The sequence below is a fragment of the Chroicocephalus ridibundus genome, chromosome 13 (genome assembly GCF_963924245.1).
Source record: "Chroicocephalus ridibundus chromosome 13, bChrRid1.1, whole genome shotgun sequence".
NCBI lineage: Eukaryota > Metazoa > Chordata > Aves > Charadriiformes > Laridae > Chroicocephalus > Chroicocephalus ridibundus.
Genome location: NC_086296.1, coordinates 8,364,943 through 8,385,250, shown reverse-complemented (window position 1 = coordinate 8,385,250; position 20,308 = coordinate 8,364,943). Strand labels below are relative to the sequence as shown.

Below are 20,308 nucleotides of genomic sequence, written 5' to 3'. Positions count from 1 at the left end.
TGCTGTATTTTCCATCAACAAACAGATGGAAATATTTTCCAGCCACAAATATAGTACCCCCAACTTCAGGAAATTTTTGACATGTTTAAGTATATACCTATGTTATTCCTTTTGAGATATTCATTGCTTTTACAAAAGCATCTTGTTTCTGTTCACGCTGTATTTTAGGCAAGGCACTTCTTTCAGAAGATCTGGTTTTAATTTACATTTGAGTGACTGCCACTGCACAATGGCCATTCATGATGAACACGTCCAATAAACTTAAGAGCCATATGATGTGCTGTTTCCTGAGATTAGTTCCATTCTATAGCATTTGTAGAAAAAGACTTTTTTTTTTAACTTGCTTTTGTTGTCTAAAAGAAATTTAATGCCAGTTGTACTGGAATATAAAGACTTATTAACAAATCAAGTTCTTGTCTCCTTTGTCAAGTTTTTCTTTGCTTAGAGATTCCGACATAATGGCTTGCAAGAAACATTATATATATATGAATGAAAATAAAGCCAGTTCAGAGCTGTACTCCTCAATCTATTTCTGTCCTTAACTTTCAGAAAGCATGCTAACTGATGTCTGATAGTAGTTACGTTACGTAGATTTCATCTGAAAAAAAATCCAACAAACTACTAACTTAGATTTTTATCCCCATAAAGAATTACGTACATCCATCTTTAAACAGATGATGCTAAAATTATGCTAGTTCTATTTAAAATTAAACATCATGTATGTCTGACTTGTGATTTTCAGAAGATAAAGGTTACTCAAAGTTTAATTAAAACCAAAGCACAGTATATTACAAGATTTTTCACAAGGACACTCTGCTTTTTCAAATGCCATTAACAGAGAGGAACACTAAGGAAATGTGCGTAACCTGTAATCATCTGTGAGGAATTGACACGTATAGTAATAGACAGGAACACTAGCTGCATTATTTGTGTATTGGTCTACTCAAATGACACTGCAAAAGCCCTTTCTTAATTCCATAATCTGTACTATAGTTTACGTATAGATCACAATTCTCTTTCATGGATCTTATTCCCATCAGTTTCCAAAACTATGTATCCATAACAGCTTAAATCAAATCATCTGAAGTCAACCTCAGCCCACCCACCATCTTTGATCAAACCCAGCAGAAGGAATGATATTATTGGTTGGAGCTTGGAATCAAGACCATAACCCTCCAAGGTATCAGTTATCTAGAAGAAATAACATATAGGTAGTTGTAGGCTTTCCGTGTAAAAATTGCTTCTTTATTTGCAATTTTTAATTGTAGGAACAAGCACATCTGTTATTATAATAATATCATAGTAGTTTATTTTTCAGGTGGAAGAGACAGGAAATCACTTAGCAGAATGTTAGAAAAAAGCTTACAAACACCTTAAAAATATCATAAAATGAGAGCACAAGAGCAAACTTCAAAGCACTATCTGACTGTGGAATCTTAAGAGCAGGCAGATTCCTGTGCTTCTATAACCTCCATGCACAAAACCTAGAGTTTTCACAAATAGGTTTTACTCTGTTACTCTAGGAAACAAAAAGGATTTCAAAAGAGACTTTCTGTTCATAAAGAAAGTGGAAAAAAAAAACAAAAACAAAAAACAAAAACAACACACCAACCAGGGTACTAAAGGGTTAGATGTGCCAGTATCTTTTGCTGAAGGCGACCATTACTGCGGAATTGCAACAGTTAAGCAGATGTGTGTCGAATAAACGAAACGCAGCTCAAATATCACATCTCCAGTGATAACATTTTCAGGAGACAAATCATCTCCATTGCCCAGTGCTCCATCAAGCACATTCCTTCCCCAGCCTGGCCTGACACGGCACTGCCCGGCACGGTGGTGTTGGAAGGCACTGCCTCATTGCTAACATTTTCTTAAAGTCTGGAGTTTTTGTAGCTGGCATGAGCAGGACAGAATGAACCCTGGAAAATACTTACGCAGATTATACGAAAGGAATGTAGGGCAAGGATTAAATAATAAACTGAAGTGATGTTAAATGAAATAACACAGCAGGTTGTGATGACCATTTGATATGGTCATTTAGTACCTGACTTTCAAGATATGCAGAGGAGTAGGTGGTAGATGTGAAAAAGAGGAGGGGACTCTTGGCCTGGCTGAAGGCTTGTATGATCCCAGGTGGGGTCTACATTCCTCCCCCTTCCATTGCTCCAAACTACCTCTTCTTGACTTGGTGCCTAGAAACTCTGGTCACCTTAATATACAGTTGGCAACATATCAATGTAAGAGTCCACACTGACATCTGAAATTGATCGTTTTACTGCCCACACTGGAGGAATGTTTCCCCGCAGGAATAAGGAATTTTATAAGTGTTATAAAAAGTTACTGGCACTACAACGTATTATCACTGTGGTATAAATTACTGATCTGCATGTCAGCTACGGGTCAGCTAGGATGGCAGCCAGAATCATCTCTCTGCTCTGAAAGAGCTGCATGGGCAACTGCTTCCCTTTGCAACCTTCATCTTCAGTGTCACCTGGGGTGTCCCTCCTCACGAGGGATGGATCCAAAGCAGGAGACAGAGAGGGGCAGAGCAGAAAGCTCTTGCGTCACATATTGATCATAATACAACTGCAGAGGCAGACAATGTTTTGATCACATTTGTCTTGCTGACAATAAGAACAAAAATGTAATGCCATTTTTCATCAGTAGATACCAAAGCCTAGCCAAAGTTAGTTTTGCCTTACTCTCAAGCTTGGAGTAAATTAAGTACAGTATACTTGAATATTCTTAGTTATTAAAAATATGAGATACTTAGATCCTCACCAAGCCATATATTTCCGCTGCATAATTTTCTTTTCAAGCACTCTGAAACTTACTCTTATTTTTAGCCAATGTTTTCCTGAAGTTGGCAGACATTCTGTGACAGAAGGAGATATTGTGTACAAAATGGAAAATATTAATATCTGTACTGTCCCTCGTATTCCTAAACTGAACGTGCCGGGGCCATCTCCCAGCCAAGTTGGTACACAGAAACAGCAGGAGTGTGGGGAGGTGGCACCAGGCAGGGGGCAGAGCCTTCCCCCTCTGCAGGGAGCCGAGGGGTGCGGGCAGGCACATGCCATAAACCCTTAAGATAACACAAACACAATCCGTGCCAACCCACACTCAGCCGGTGCAAAAGGAGAAGCCAATTGAGAGCATAGGTACAGTCTGCTTCCTATCCAGTCCTTTACTTTGGGGGAAAAAAACAGCATCCAAGCCCTGATCCATTCATCAGGAGTTATGTAACTCAACTAATACCAAATTTTGGATCCTGTAACTCAGAACAAACTACAGCTAGATGATGCATCTTTATCCCCTGTTCAGAAACCCAGCGCTACGAGGCAATGTCGTATAAAGAATACTGTCAGACAAATGAGAAAGACTGCAGCTCAGACTGAAACAATTAATTTGTATGCAGGGGTTGGCATCATTTCCCATTAGTTTGGAAGCTCCAGCCTTGTCAGTGATCCATCAGTGGTTTTTCAAGACACATTTTTATTTTCAGGGCTCTATAGCTCTGGGCGGAAATGTCACATTTGTGGTGTCATCAAAACATATAAAATCTGGTTCAGTCATGCAAGAAAGAATATAAGGAAAAATAAAAGACTTTTATAGTCTCAGTACCTTTTAAATTTTTTTTCTCTATCTTTCCAAATGCATTCATAGGCTTAAAAATTGCACACTACAGAAAATCCAAAATGGGGCAAGTTCTTCTCAGCAAGAAACTTAGTCTTCAGTCATTACAAATCTAAATCTCCATATCTCATCTGTACAGTCTTTACTAAGCACAAATGGTACCTCTAATTCCTTAACGTGTCTCTGTTGCCCCCCTCACCATATTGCCCACAGCAGGGAACTCCCCGGTGAGTGCTGATCTGATTAACTTTGCAGTGAAGTAAGACACATAGGGTGGGCTTTAGCTAAGCTGCTCTACATGTTTATCCCTCCAGGTTCCCTTCATATCAGTGGAGACAAATAGGAGTAATTCAGCCAATACATTTTAAACAAATACTTTGGCATGAAATGGATCATATCCTGGAAGAACTAACACCTCTTCTTGACTGCACAGATAGTCTGTGCTGGTGAGCAAACATGGAGGTGTCAATTATACAGAATCTTAAAATACAAAAGTCTTACTTAAACACACTCAGACCCAGGGCTTCAAATGCAAACAGGGTGTAAGCTTCATTCAAATAGAAGGTAAGTGGATATCCAAATACTTGTATGGATCTAGCCCTGTGCGTTTTGTGAACTGCTAGAGGGACCTGCTGGAATACCAGTCAGTGAACAGTCACGGGATTGTTCTTCCTATCTCTTGACCCTTGCAAGTTCCAATAAGAGTTTTGTCTGCTCTTCATCTGGTGTGAAGGGCAGCAAATATACGTCTAACATTTTGGCTTAATATTCTACAATTCAGAAGCTAACTAACCCTTTGCTAGCATTAGGATGCACACTGCGAAAGTCAGTCCCAAAAAGCTGGGGCATGAAAGTAAAATTCCCTGGTGATCTGAAAGAACATAAGACAAGACATAGAAGCTTAAATATCAAGTAATAATATTATGTTGTACAAGACTTGCACACCAAAGATAGTGATGAAATGTAAGAAAGCATAAGCTAAAAACATCTCTTTTAGAAGTAGCACAGGTACACAGTCACTGTATTGATTACTTGCTTTTATACAACTGATCACTATCTGTAATCCAGTAAACCTCTGGGGCTTTTGACATGTTATTAGTGAAGACAGATTCATGCAAATACGTGTAAGACATCAAGAAATAGTAGATACCTAGGAAGAAATGTCACAGCTTGCAAGAAATACAAAATTCAGCATTTCTACTTACTCACAACTTGAAGATGTTACACTGAGTTTAGATATGTGTGCCTACTAGAAAAGCTGCCTTTCGGTAACACATCGTACCTCTGCTTTAAAAAAATACTTATGCATTGGTTAAGAACGTTATTATACATAATATCTTTAACACCAGGGGAGAAAATCTTGTTAGACCTCAGACTGAATGAGGAGTCTCCATGGACTCTGATCCCACTGAGACAGAAGATTGCAGGCTGGCAGCATAAGGTCCAAACAACATGAGAGAATTGTGGCTTGGTCAGCCGCCACCTTTGATCTTAAGGCATAATAAGAGAACCAATTTGAGATGTTTCATAGACTTTCAAAGAAGCAATGAGCAAGTTACCCAGTAACTTTCTTTCTATATTCAGGATTTGGCTAGGTTTTCTGGTATTTTTATTTTTTTTTTTACTGTACGGGTTTTCAGAATATACAACTGTTTTGAGAATTTCAGCAGTACCTTTGATGATCCCCAAAGTCATGGATTATTCTTTCTCTCTTTCTTGAGGCAGCACAACATTACATCAAGAGCCACAGTTAAAAATTTGGCTTTTTCAAGTCTGCCTTCCAGAAACAGTCTGCAGTAACTACTCAAAATTTGCTGCTCTGCTAAATATGCTTGCCAGTACATTTATTTTCTGCTGGCTAGTTGATAGTTGCAGGAAGCAAACTTTATTTTCTTTTTTTCTTAAGTGGAAGAATATTTATGGATTTATTTTTTTTTTAATAATATTTACTGAGCTCTAACTTTCCTCCAGAGAAAGCCAAAGAATGAGTTAAAACATGTAAAGTCTGTTGTGGGATATACAAAATATTCATGTTGAGGGAAGTAAAAAGCTAATCAACAGTCTGCAGACTATGCCAGAAGAATGGAAATATACAATAAAGAAAAATACCATGTACTGAAGCTGTGCTTTTCTTCCCTTGGGTACAGGCTTTACCACAATAAAGCACTAAGTCCCTGCAATTCTTTTTATAAATTCTACTGGAAATATTTCTATCGTTCCATCAGGTTTGACGTTCGCAGGATATACGTGGGTTTGATGTTTCCGTGGTTCGCTGAGAAACACGTGATTTAAAGCAGCATCACATACTCCAAGGTGGTCAGATAAGTGTGAGGTTACACGTTTCTTAAAATATATAATGAGGTGTAGTACCACATTTATAAGGAGCTTGTTCCCTCCGTGCTGCCTTCAAGGGATTGTGCAGGACTTTTACACTGAATGATTTGCACACAGCATGCCATTTCACCCCTCTCAACTCATCATTCCCATGCTGCTTTTTCATCCCTGTATGCTTTAGTGCTAAAGACAAATCTACAAAAAGACAATAAGGCAGAAAATTTGCTGATAGACAAGTTACGTACCTCTAGCTAGGATTTAAGGGTGGGAATTTCATTGTCAGACCCAGACCTGTGCACACTTGCTCCGACTGCTCCAAGCAGAAACATGCGCGTGCCAGGTGGGTGGCTGGACGGAGAAGCACCCCCTCGCAGCGCTGTACGAATGCAGCCTGTGTGGGTACAAACCTTCCTTGCTCCTGCCAGCTGAGCTATGAATTCAGTAATAAATGGGCCTTGCGCATCTAAGTGAACCTCACTTAGTAAAAGCTTTGACCCGAAAGATTAAGAGTTAATCTAACCTTATCACATGCCGAGCTCTGAAGTGAATGAGTTGACAGCACTCGGCCGTTTTGCAAGAGAACTCAGTCCCGCAGAGGATGCTGAATTTATGCCTATTTTTCTTACGCTGGCAACTGTTCCCAAGAGCAAAGTAATGCTTCTCTGAAACAGAAATGGTGTTTGTGCTATATTTTCTTCTGCTATCTTAAATTATTCCCTGGATGATTTTCTTCTTTCGCCCACACCTCCTTTACCCCCACTAACACTTTGTCTAACTCTTGGCAGATTTCCAATGTAAATATTTCTGGTCAATGAAGGAATTTAGATAAAGCCCACCTGCTTTGCAAAGGAGAAATGCATGAAGTTGTCACAGCTGCTTGGTGACAGTTTAGGACGACTCAACACTGCATTCTCAGGACCAAGAGAACATTTTCACCTCCTCTCTAAGTGTGCTCTGCCATTCACCAAACAATGTCAGTTTAAGAGTTAGTTTTAAGTTTCAAAGCTTTTATACGCCACTCTGAAATAATGGTCTGAAACACATTTTTACTAATAGTGTTCAACAGGCTTGTAGTAGTCACATTGGTGCAAATTTTACCAGTTTTTGGAAGTACGATAGCTGTACAATAATGCTCCGGGGGCCACTATGGCTGAGTCTGAAAATGTCTTTCCTGGACGAGATGCCCTAAGTTAGTACAAACTGGCATCATTTTATTAATGTCTGTGAACGCCTGCTCATTGACTCCATCTGAGAACCCGGTCCCACTAAATGTTTAGCCAGTTTCTATAACCATGTTTTCTCCCCAGTTTCACCAACAAACAAGACTAGGACTGGACTAGAAAACAGATCATCACCACATCACAAAAAAGTTTCATATATTGAAATCAATGGAAATCAGGACTTTAACAATGACTTAAGTCTAGGGGAAAAGTTTTGTGTGAATCACAACACAACCATTACATAGACAGTGAAACTGAGAAATCAGATTAGAATAAAAATTCAATACTGTTCTAGCTTTTCAATTAGTTGGAGTGCATAATTAATGCCATTACATTGCAAGGCTAACTTTCTTGACAAAGAAAAATCAATCCAGTCCTGCGGGCCTTTAATACTCCTAGAAAAATTATCAGTTGCCTGTCATATGCAAAAATCAAGAAAATTTCTTTTTAGGTTGACGAGAAAAAAACCACCAAAAAACCACACAAATCTTTCTCCCAAATCTGAAATTCCCCAACTTGTTGAGGGCAGAATTGTCATCTCTAATAACAAGTGGAAACCGGTAATATTTCATCAGCATAGCTAAATAATTACAAACATCGCTCAGGAAAACCAGATTCCCTGCTGTGTCTGGTGCTTTCTCCAAATTTATTATTTCGCTGGCTATTCAAGCTGTATTTGACATCAATTATCACAGCAGACAGAAACAAGGAATGAAAATACAGACAGCAGTACTCCTGAAATTATCTCCACTGAAATTATTTAAAACGTCTTTAGGGTAATAAGATGTCTATTGTAAAAATTGTTGCCAAAGAGCAGCACAATTCATGCACAGTCTTACATGGACCAATCAATTTCTTAAGTACCACAGCATATTTTTTCCTTTGTAACTATTAATTAGAAATCTCCTTGAGCATCCAGTTCATACAATTCTCTGCCTTATAGCCACAGACTATGAAAGGAAAGCATCCACAGTGCCCAGGTGCATTGGAAAAAAACGTTAGATCTTATGGATGCTTTTTGTACCAATCTGTAACTCATGGCATAACAATCTCTCCAATGCACGGAGAATAGGCCTTCTGACGCTTTACACCACCTCTCCCCTTCCTCCTATTTACACAGAGTGGGAGTCCTGAGGTAGCTCACAGCAGAATCTCCAAACTTTTGGTAGTCTCACCAGTTATTACATCATTACACTGAACAAAAAGATACTCTAGAGGTTTAATTTATTTCACAGCTCTTCGGTTAGCATGAATGCAAAATAATGTAGTTAATGACTTTTCACTAGATGATAAACTGTGCATCTAGGGATTAATTCCACCCTAAATCCTAACATGATCTGTCAAAGTACATTTCATCAGCCTAACCACCTAAGTTCTTTCTACAGTGCACCATATATAATATAAATACAAGGAGTGGTTTAATTCTAGGATGAAAGCATTATATTTCCTTCTAGCAGAGTACTCAGACTTTGTTAAAGCCCCGCATTACCTGGCGCAGCACTCCAGCTCTTGCCTATTTTTCAGCAATATGGAGTTTAATATTAACATTAAGCATACATATGAATAGCAGGCTATAAGATGACTAAATTATGACAGACATAGATATATAGATACAGATATAGCAAGACAAAAAAATAATTACCAGTTGACCAGATTAGACTTGCTGTAACTAAACCTGAGAATTTATTTCAACCAATATTGGAAATACTTATCTATTTTCTTTCTCTGAAATCAACCACTAGCTTTTTTACTAAAAATATCTGTGCCTCTGAATATTACTTTCTACACTTGTCTTTATAAGGATTTCCAAACTGATCTCTATATAAAGCATATTCTATAGCCCACTGCGTTAGTTATAAGCAGGAAACATCTCTATGCTCAACCCTGTAAGAACAAATAAAAGCAAAACATCAAAATCCAATAATCTGAGGAAAATAATTCTCAAAGGAAAAAGTGCTTAGAACATTAAAAACCTGAGGAAAACAGAAAGAAATTAAAGAGGAGAATGTAAGGAATTATTTCTTTTAAAAGAAGAGATTAATATTCTGAATTAGAACTTTAAACTTATCCAACCTTCGTTTACTGCAAATTAATTACATTTCTTTCTATTTCATTTTATTTGTTCATGGGATTTGTTTATTTACAACTTTCACATCTTCTCTCTGTCCTTGCTTAGCACTGTCTAATACCCAGCTCCAGCAAAGCACTCAGCTATGTGCTTGATTCAAATCACGAGTAATCCCTGTAAAACACGTTGCTACATTCTTTGCTCTCTCTCCTAACTGTGATGCCCTGGCTATCATACTGGAAGTGTTATCGTATAAGCCCTGCCTTCGTCTGGAGTGCACTTTCCCCTCCAAAGCATATGTTAGTCATTAAATGATAGCTTGAACAGATCAAGATTACTGAAATTTATTGCGAGTCGCTGCAGAGGAGGAAGGTATGCAGAGCCAGCTTCAGGGTGAGTCACTGAAATGCAGTTCCTCTTGGCTGGCCCTGTCCGATAGGAATCTTGTTGCTGACCCAGCTTGTGTTAGCGTCTTAAATTGGGAAGGACTTTACTTTTTTTTTTTTAAACAAAAAAAAAAAAAAAAGGGAAAATCCCTCCTTAGCAGCTGCACATTTTCTGCTAGAAAAACAACTCCAAGTTTCTATTACTAGCTGTTAATATCATTATCTACCAGCTCCATTGCAAAGCAGAAGGAGTCGAGTTAAAATGCTGACTGAAACAAGCAAAACCAGAAATTTACCATCCACAGATTTCTCTAAAGTATGACTCCTCTGTTATTTCCGAGCTAAAATTAACACCGTTTTCTAAGCCAAACTTTTTATTTATATTGTGCAAACCAAATACAAGCATTGTTTTAGAGTGGCAATGTTACTGTAAGAGAGCCTATACTTAGCCATACTGCTGCCCTATAATAAGCACGCTCACAGCCACAGTGCGATATCAGGTGACTTCGGGTTTGCTTTAGAAGAAACACCACCGCGGAAAGGCAACGGCAGATCACTCTCACCACTGCTGAGCAGGTGCTTTATTCTTCAGTTGCTGGTTAAATGCAGCAACTCAGGAGCATAATAAAAAGAGCACACTTCCTTCCAAAATCTGTGCATTTATTTCTGTACTAATGCCATTAATCACCAGCAGCAGAGCAATTATCTCTGCCTCTATTAGACTGTATAAGTGGTATCTCTCCCCCAACCTTACCCACTTTTCTATTATGGTTGTAAGGCTCCACTCTGGATGTGGATCATATTCTAGTTTTCTCATTCAGTGGTCCAAGGCAATATTCACAGCATTTTTCTGCAGAAATGCTGGGGGTTGGACTAGATGATCTCCAGAGGTCCCTTCCAACCCTATGATTCTATGATTTGAAGGGAAAAAATTCAATTTGCATGCAGTGGACTTGTAGAGTTTTGCAATTCTTCTTCTTACTAACTATAAATTCATTCTATTTGGAAACTGGTGTTCTGTTTTTCAGAACACCAGAAAAGCTGAAGACAACTTTTCAACCCTTATTATCACAAACTAAGCTCTTTCAGTTCCATAAAACCATACTGAATTCCTTTGCATCGGTAACGTCTGATGTGTGCAATGTGCCAATATGCAGCTTACCAAAATTCCTAGTCAGATCCCTCTTCACTGCAGGCCAACATAGATGAGCTTCATGTTCAAAAGCCTTAAGTGTTCTATGATTTAGAAGTACATCCATATAAATAAGTTACCATCCATGCCCTTCTAGATCTTACGCTCTTTTGGACACACACCCCTCCAAAAAATTTAACAAGTGATTCAAGGGACTGAAAAAAAAATAAATATGGTGTGGTCTTTCCACAGCAATGTTCTAAACCAGAGTACGTGCAGAGACCTTATTCTTTCTAAATCATGTTCCATCTTCACAACAGTTAGCCTTTCATTACCTTATCATTTTCAGTACATTTTTGCGTATGTTTCCAAGGCAGCATCAGGAAGACAAAAATAGATTTACTGTATTTACCATTTTCTGGACCATCATTTGTCTATACACATTTAAATATTGGTCATTCATGCCACATAAATCATTCCTTAGAGCTTAAGAGGTTTTACAGAGACATGGGCAGACATGCCAGAAGTCTAAAGAACTCGAATACAAGCATGTGATAATGTCTTGGATTGGCAAGAAAGAAACAAACCCACAATGTAATAGGCAAAAGAGCATAAGCAAAGAGTTCAAACTACACACAATTAATAAAAGTAGCTTAACTCCCAAAATACTTAATGCTAATGTTTTGAAGTCACCACCACTGCAACTGCTACAGCAAAGTATCTCAGGGAGAATGTGCAACAGGTTATTCAGATCCCACACTACTGAATGCAATAAAAAAATAAATTAGATTAAATAAACATAGAGTTGCAGATGGCACTTCAGCTGAAATAACTAGTAAGAAATTTTCTAGTGAACTTTCTACTTGTTATTTACTTAATATAACTGCTGACAGAACTTTGCATTTTCAGAAATTATTTGTACAGAGGGCCTTTGCTGTATTCCTCAAATACAGGCCCACTTAACTGCTAGGATTGATCCCGTGCAACAAGTGGTATCATGGCAATTCTGCCTCTCACATATACACATAGGATGATAGAGACAGAAAACTGGCTTAAGAGCAATTCTCAGCACTTAGGCACATGGTCTATTCTGATTTAATTCCCACCATATGGGAGAATATAGTAAAAACAACAGGATTGCAAGTAGTTTAGGAAAACCTAGGTACTAAAAGCTTGCCAGTGTGAGACTTTCAGTAAGAACCCAGACAATGTACAATGTGACACAGCTGATATGCAAAGGATCAAACTGTAACAAACCAAGGAAAACAGAGAACACATTCCTTAAACTTCTCTCCACCACAGTAACTTATCTGGAACCTAATTACACTGATCTGGAAGACAAACTGAGTTGAACCTGCCTAGGGTTAAGTCAATGCATCCACAGGATCCGGAAAGTCCTTTCTCTTTTTGCTATTACATGGATTGTTCAATATATTACTAATGGAGAGACAGGAATGCATTAACATTAGATTTCTACTCACTAAAAAACACTGGCTGTGAGTACAATCAACAGACAAACTACCTGAAACAAATACATTGCTTTCTCTTCAAATTGTTATGAATAATGAAGAATGGAGTTGTACCAGTCTGAACACAACATTAGATCACCGTTAGAGTGAGGACTGAAGGCTTGGCCCAATGGGAGTCAGCAGTTCTACCAAGGATTGTAATTAAACCAGAACCTTACCCTTTGTATTTAATATATCTCTTTACAAAACAGTTTTGAAAACACAGTCTCTCCAAGTATCTGACTCCCATGAATTTGAAATTCTCAAATCATCAAAACTATTTCTGACCTTTTTTAAAAATAATAATTTCGGCATTTTGAAGCTAAACGCAGCTTTTTGGGATTTCAGATTCTACAGTTTGCCTCTGCCACTTCAAAACAGCTTGACGCCATCAAGAGAGATTTTACAGGATCCATTCTCACAGTGGGGATTAAGGGCTGGTGGTATTACTTTTCTATTTAAAATTTTAAACATCGAGGTTATTAACATCTGCATATTGGCTACTTCCCCTCTGCAGTAACTTTTTTTCATAAAATTGAAATACGTATATATTTGTATTAACATTGTGCAGAGAAACAATGTTTTATAGCAGAAACCCTGACATTTCATTAAATGTAGCACAAGCAGCTGGAACTGCTGCAATAAGCCAGCACCACATGCAAGGATGTTTTGAGGATGTAGTCACTGATGAGGAACTTAAACAAGAGGAACTGAATTGAATTTAGAAACTGCGTTCACGGCTGGGACAGAACTCTACATCACTGTACCAGATTTGATCATGTCAAATATAAACCCCGTAATTTTCTCTTCTCCTCCTGTGACAAGTGTTCAATCAAAGGCAGAGTGCGAAGTAGCACAAGATGCCTCAGTTCAGTAAAATAGGATAACTCTGGAATTCAGTTCTGGGTTTATAAGTCAGCAAGATTTTCTCAAAGTTTATTGCATGGTATTGACTAACCTCCAACTGCTGGTGCACTGTCACTTGCAAGCAGAAATTTGAAAGAGAAAAAGCAGAAGCTTTTTGCTGTAGATTGATAACACTTGGTTCCAGTCACCAGTGGTTATTTTCTTTAGGAAAGAGGTAATTTTATAGATACTAAGTGGAACCCAACATATAAAGTTACCCACATACCCAAAGAATAAAAGTCAGCAACTAAACTTAAAATTGAAAGCAACCTTTACTTCTACACTTCCAAAAACATTCAACCACTTCATGATACTCTCGGTCCTGTTACAATAGCCACCTCAAAGGCAAAGGACTCATTTATAAAGAGGAATTGTTTCATGACAAATGAGTGATAACACATGGAAAGTATTGTGCCTCCAAAGGCTTAAGTCTGCTCTGACATGGAAATGAAACCTTCTATGAATTACAACTTATTCCAATGAAATCCTGATTCTTACAATTCATAATCGTCAATGGGCTTAATGAAAATCTACATTTTTTTTTTTTTTTTTTTGGTTACTGTGCCTTTCTAGGCTTTTAGAATGGATTTCTATGAGAAAATATGTCCTGGGATGTTTCCATTAATATTAACAATACAGCACTATTGTATTTTTAAGAGAAGCTGTATATCATCTTACTGAATATTGGTATTTTAAGGTTGCCCAGGGTCAAAAAAATTAGCTGCAACTATGTTCATTTCTCATTTGAACTCAATGGATTTTCTGTATTCTTTATAGCAAGGATTTAACTTCCGTAACAAAGTGCAGAACTTTGTATTGATTTTTAAATTACAAGTTTTATTATTATTTTCTCCTTTTGCTTCATTGTGGTGCACTCTGTAAGAGTCACAGCTTTAATTGTATTTTATTCAACTTTTTCTGGCAAAGTCCATCCATCAAAAAATTATACCTTTGTTCTGCAGATGTGGGCAAAAGTCATTGTTTTTCCTCGATCGATATATGAATTAGTCAACACTTAACTTGCCATAAAAATAAATTGGCTCCACATTGATTTGTCTCTCTCATAGTAGCACTAATATTTGTGTACAAATGGAAATTGGTTCTTCTCCCATTTTATTTTCCTATCAGTAATGATGTTAAACAAACCTGGCGATACGGCACACTGCTAGCCAGGCAAAAGACAACAGAGAGAAGGCTGTTGTTTCGGTACCTTTTAGAGGCAAAAGTCCCTTTGCCTCATTAAAAGCTCAATGAAAGTGTTCCTTAACCTTACCTCTATCCGCCTGAACTGCAAGAGAAGCCAGCACTTTTTTATAATGGGAGCACAGTTAAGAGAAGAGGAGGTCCATCTTTTCCCTGTGCGTTACCATCTCCAAAAGGAGTTCCCCAAGAGAGCACTTCCCAGACGCGCAGGATGCACTTACAATAATGAATGCTGAGGCTCTCACATGACTCCTGGTTCTGGAGATTTAAGAAACTCATACAACAGAATACGAGATGGGACCAGTCAACAGTAAGGGATCGACAGAGCAGTGAGCACAGTGTGCTCTGATGCATCATCCAGGGTATGAATGTTCCCCTTTCGTCTCGTCACCTTAGCCAGTCCTTTACCCTCCCTGCACCAAATATGCCTGGATTTACACCAAGCTGGTATTTCTACGTGCTGAAAGATGGTCAGCTGCCTTGTCAGGAAAGACAAGAATTTATAGCTACATTTTCCCCACAACAGTGACAAAGTGACTTCAGTGTGGTCAAATATCAAGGTACATGCTACATAGCCACATGGATTTTACAAAATATTGATGCAGTTTTCCACCATTTCTGCCCCATTGCCTCTTCTGACACTTGCCAGGGCATGTTGTGTATGCATTTCAGCCTTGACATTCAGGTCTTCTAAATTTCCACCATGTACTGTAATTTCTTGGATCATAGAAGTTCTTCTGTAGTTGCTCCTGCTATGAAAAACATCTTGCCAGAAGCAGAATTTTTGTGAGGATAATGATTTTACGAAGTGTACCGTTGCTTCATTACAAAACATCTGGACAGGTCACCAAGCTGTAACAGTGAGTTTGATGTGCGTAGCTATCCAGTAGGAACATAGCCTTTTCTTTTGGTTCAAGTTCATCAAGGGCTCCCATAAATACCATGCTGTCAGATTCTCAGCCATAAGACACATTTTCTAGAGATAAGCCATGGTTAACACTGTTGATCCTCTTACTGTTTCCCTTATTCTCACTCTGATCCTCCTTGAAGGGCTGGAAGCGTTGCAGTCTCCAGACCAATAGAGACTACTACATGCTACAACCTGACGCAATCAGCAGGCATATCGAGGGAGCTGGTAAGTTTAGAGGAAAATGTGTGTTCACACTGAATGTGCTGCAATTACAGGCAATACTAGCTCTCAATGAACATAATTTTCTTGTATTACAGCCTTTGTCTGATAGTTTTTCAGGTGAGCTATAGAAAGAATAAGTATACAGAGAGCAAGCTCTTCACGTTCTTTGAACATGTGTATGTTGACTGGGAAAACTACATTAGGACAAACATTGAATCAACAGTATAAAATATTTAATGACATTTAAAATCCCACTATTCATAAAACAGCTTAACAGAGTGGCAATAGATCTGAGTCTACAGTGTCACAAAATACTACTGTTTCTCTCTCATCTTCATCTTATACTCTAAGCAGTGAGAAGGGACAGTCATTAAAAAGATCCATGAATGTAATTCTTCAATATGTAACAAGTCTCAAGCAACGAGGCCCTCAGTGATCCCCAAACATCACTAGAAAGCTATCTTCTATCTACAGAGAAGGAAAATGAGAATTGCTTTTCACTCCTGGCTATGTCACTGTATTATAAAAGTGCACACTATGGATGGAAAGAGCAGTGGCAGAAAGAGCAGAGCGTCAGAATGGCAGAAAGAATAACACAATCATTTTATGTTCTTATACAAAGAAGTTAATTTTAAGTCCTTGATGAAGTCTTCTTGCAAAGCAATCTTTCTAAAGCTGTTAATATTTTCGTAAGATAAAAGAAAGAGTAACAGAAAGAAACGGTTTCAGGGATTGTACAACCAAAACTGTTATTAAAATAGTGACAAAACAAAAATACTGTAAGTAGTAAAACATACATGTCTATCCTATCCACAGGGAGTATTTACTACTTAAAAAGAATTAAGCAAGTAATATTTGTATCCTGTGAAAAATTGGGATGACTTATTCGTCCTGATTCATGAGAATTTCTATTTTAAGTCAGAAAACTATTTTCCACTAACAGGAGCTTGACCAGAAAATTTTCTGCCTGCTCTGTTGGTAGAAAGAATGTCAACCAGCAATATTGGTCCTATAAGAATCCAGCTGCCAGCCTGAACATCAAGATCCAATGGCTGTAATTACTGATGCCCTCTTCTTATGTCCTCTCTGATGGAGGTGAGTCTGCAGTCTAGTCTCCCTAGTCCTTGTACCCATGAAATTAAGAGTGTACGTATACGGGGACTTAACTCCTGTGCTCCACAGCACCAGTTTAGTCTCCAGCCCATCCCCCAGGGCGGGCAGCCATCTATTCTGTGCCCTCGGTGCCCACTGCCCCATAGTGCTCTCTAGAAAAGGAAGCATTATCACGTCATTTATAAATATTCCCTGCATGCACATATAATTGATTAAATATTAGCATCAGTTTGTATTGTCTTATGTTTCAAAAAGAAAGAGAAATTTAATCATCTCACAAGCTCCTAAAAGCTACATAAAAAATGCAGACAATTCCAGAGAAACCCAGAGAATCCTTGCCTAAGAGAAGATTTAACTAACAGTGACTTCGGCTGTGGAATGAATCAAAACTTCACAGAGCATTTATCAAGAGGTGATATTCAGTTCATAGACATTCTCACTGTAACTATTTCCTAAAATAGACATGTTTTATTTTATTCCCTTTTTTTTTCCTGTTGCTCAATGATTGGCATTTTTCCTATGTACATGAGGAGAAAATGAATTGAAGTTTTATTACGCTGTGCCAAGTATCACTACAATCAGTACATGAAATCATATTCTCCTTTCTCACCTCATTTTTCTACTTGTGCAATCCAGTAGATTCCACTGGAGTAGCTACAACTAAATCAGATCAACTGAATGATTCTATGATACTATGAAAAAATTCAGACTCAAATTTAAATTTTAGAGAAAAACTATTTGTTTGGACGTTTTATTTTTTACTTTTTCTTATTACTTCCCTCTCTGTTAAACTGAGAACATTATGTGGAACAAACAGGCAGCTATAAGAATGAAATTGGTATCCGCTTCAAATGTTTCTCTCATTATTATAAGCAAGCAAGCAGTATTTTAATGGATGAAACAGGTTTCTAAGCCAGATTTTATGCTCTTGGCTTAGTCATTATATTCAATCATAAAGTTACATAAATAGCTTGACTGTTATTCTTTATTTTAAATTACATACTTAACACAGTGATCTTGCAGACAGAAATTCTTACACATTTTAAATTCTGCTTTTATTTCATGAGCGATCATACTCAACCGAATGACAGAGTCAAGTAATACGTAATATGATAGAAAGGACCTGTGCTGCTATCCTATGAAAGGTTTCAGACATGCAGTCATTTCCCGATCTGCTTAAGTAACTTCACTTAAATTTACTTGTGTGAATTTGCTTAAGTAATATATCTAAATAAATTCACAAGTAAATTGTCTAAATTTATATTGTTTAAAATTATTCCATGGAATTTATTGGAGCCTTTTAAAAATCTACAGCAGTGTAAAAGAGAACACTTTTGGCCCACTGTTGCCTTACCTGTGCTTAACTGGAAGGTATCATCTATCAATCCTTTCCCTGATATAAAACATATCCACTAATTAACAGCCAGAAGAGAAATTATATTCCCAAAGCCATGGGTGCCATAAGCAAGTGAATGTAATGTATATTCCTATCAAATTCAACATATATACCACTTCAGCAGAGCTGCACACATTCAACTCAACTCCTTACTATGCACCTTCCCCACAGACAAATATTCAGTGTATTTCCATCTACACTACATCTTTATTTCTAAAGATTACTCACAGAATTTGGAGTCCATGTGTAAGATACCCAGTGTCATTTGTGTTGGTTCTGTTGCTCACTGATTAATAGCTTTTCTTAGCAAATTCAAACCAACAACACAAAAAGTCCAAGAAAGGCAGAGCAGATAACTAGATGTATTCCCCATTGCCCAGATCTCAAGCTAATTCTCTTTACAAACTTTTACACCTATTTCTCCTTTTGAACACTTATTCTGACTCTAGATTACACCCTTCCACTGGGAAAACAATATAAATGAAATATGGCAAACAAAAAATTTCAATAAAAAAAATTTTATCACGTCAAAACAGATTTTCTGATTCCAGAAAGTTTTGGTATTTGAAAGTTTTTAGCATTTACATTTTTTACGTGTGATTTGGAATTTTAAAAGGAAGTTTAGAAGCCAAGGTAGGAGATATACAAACTGCTTCATCATCAGATAATACTGAAATTAGGTTCTGGAAGAAGGATAGAAGTATCTCACACAGTTGAATTGAATTTTGATTTGAAAAACATTGGAGAAATAGGTATTTAGTCCAGCATGGGGCCAGTTTCTAATTCAAGTCCACAAATTGTTCATGGTTAAAAAACACAATGAGATTATGAATTTTCTAAATATACTTGTAGAGGAAAACTTCATTATATCTCAAACTTCTCAAAGTAACAGGACGGTACCAGTTAATAAGATGTAAAAGCCAGACACAGATTATTACTGGAGCGAGTAACCAAGCGGGTAAAGAGTCTTTTAGCCTTTCAGAGGGCGGCGGCTTGTGCTTTATCCGTCTCCTTTCAGGCTTGTATGGGTAACAGCAAGATCTAGCACATTTATTATCCCAGTACAGTTTAGTGAGCAGAGTTTAAGACCATGCTCACTGCACATTTAGAAATATTTCTAATATTTCCCCCCTTGCAATTAAAATTATCAGCACTTTAAACACAAATGCATTGACGTGTATTTATGGACTGATTTCAGACAGCACTAAGCTACTTTTTCAATGCTGTTAACACAATGGGATAAATTTCCCCATTTCCTGCGAGGATCTGAAAAAATAAAATAAATTTAAAAAACCAAACAAAAACACAGACACACACAAAAAAAATCTCAAACACCAAAACCAAGTCACATCTGAACAGGGGTTAGGAGGATTAGTAAGACCTGAACACTCCCTAAAATAGAAGTAACTGTAAAAATATTATGGTACATAATAGATGGCCAGCTGTGAATGCATTGCCAATTAGCAATAAGAGCTCTGGAAGAGCACAGTATAAAGCACACACTGCTCTAGGTAGAGCCTGAAACTCCCAATCAACCTGTATCTGTCATACAGTATGTTAGACAGATGTGTTCATACCACTTTCGCATGGATTCTGCTAACTGAAACAGAGAGAGAGACAGGTGATAAACGTAGAATTTCTATCTGTATACACCAAGATCACAGTGATCTTCACAGTGAAAGTCAACAGGCATAAAGGAAAAGACACAGGTTTGTTTAACAGCCTGCTAGTAAATCATCATATTGAAGCATGAGGAGGTACCTGAATAAAGAAAGCAAAGTACATTTTATAAATGATCTACACAAAATATAGTCTTCTAAGAGGCCACTAGGGACATTCAGGAGAGTCCTTAGTTTGAAAAACTGTCAGCAAAACAACACTTTTCATTTCTATGCCTTAGGGTTTTTTCATATATTTGTTTTCTGTAGCCTACTCTATCTTTATCAGAAGCCCAACAGGAGAAAGATAAACTGGTTTGAAAACAGCCGTTAAAAGAAAAATATGATAAAATATTCAGAAGAACATCTAAGATGATTTCTAGGAAACCCAACTATTCTCCATTCCACTGACAAGACAGAGAGATGCCTTGCCTTTTTCTCCAAGAGCAAACAAAACCAGATATTTTCCCAGTTTCTTCCTGAAATACACTAATTTGGTGAAACTGAAATGTCTTACAGTAATCGATCAATTTGAATAAAACTTGTCTCCAAGTTTTCTCAGATTTTCATATTTCTTGTCTCTTGTTTCTCAGATTCAGAATGCTCTGCTCTCTAG

At 37.6% G+C, this 20,308-nt stretch overlaps 1 protein-coding gene across 2 annotated transcripts in view; it reads right to left on the bottom strand.

Annotated features, from left to right (window-relative positions):
• ADGRD1 (adhesion G protein-coupled receptor D1) overlaps positions 1-20,308 on the bottom strand; it is a 156,278-nt gene that overhangs the window by 104,547 nt on the left and 31,423 nt on the right. The gene's annotated exons all lie outside the window — the stretch shown is intronic.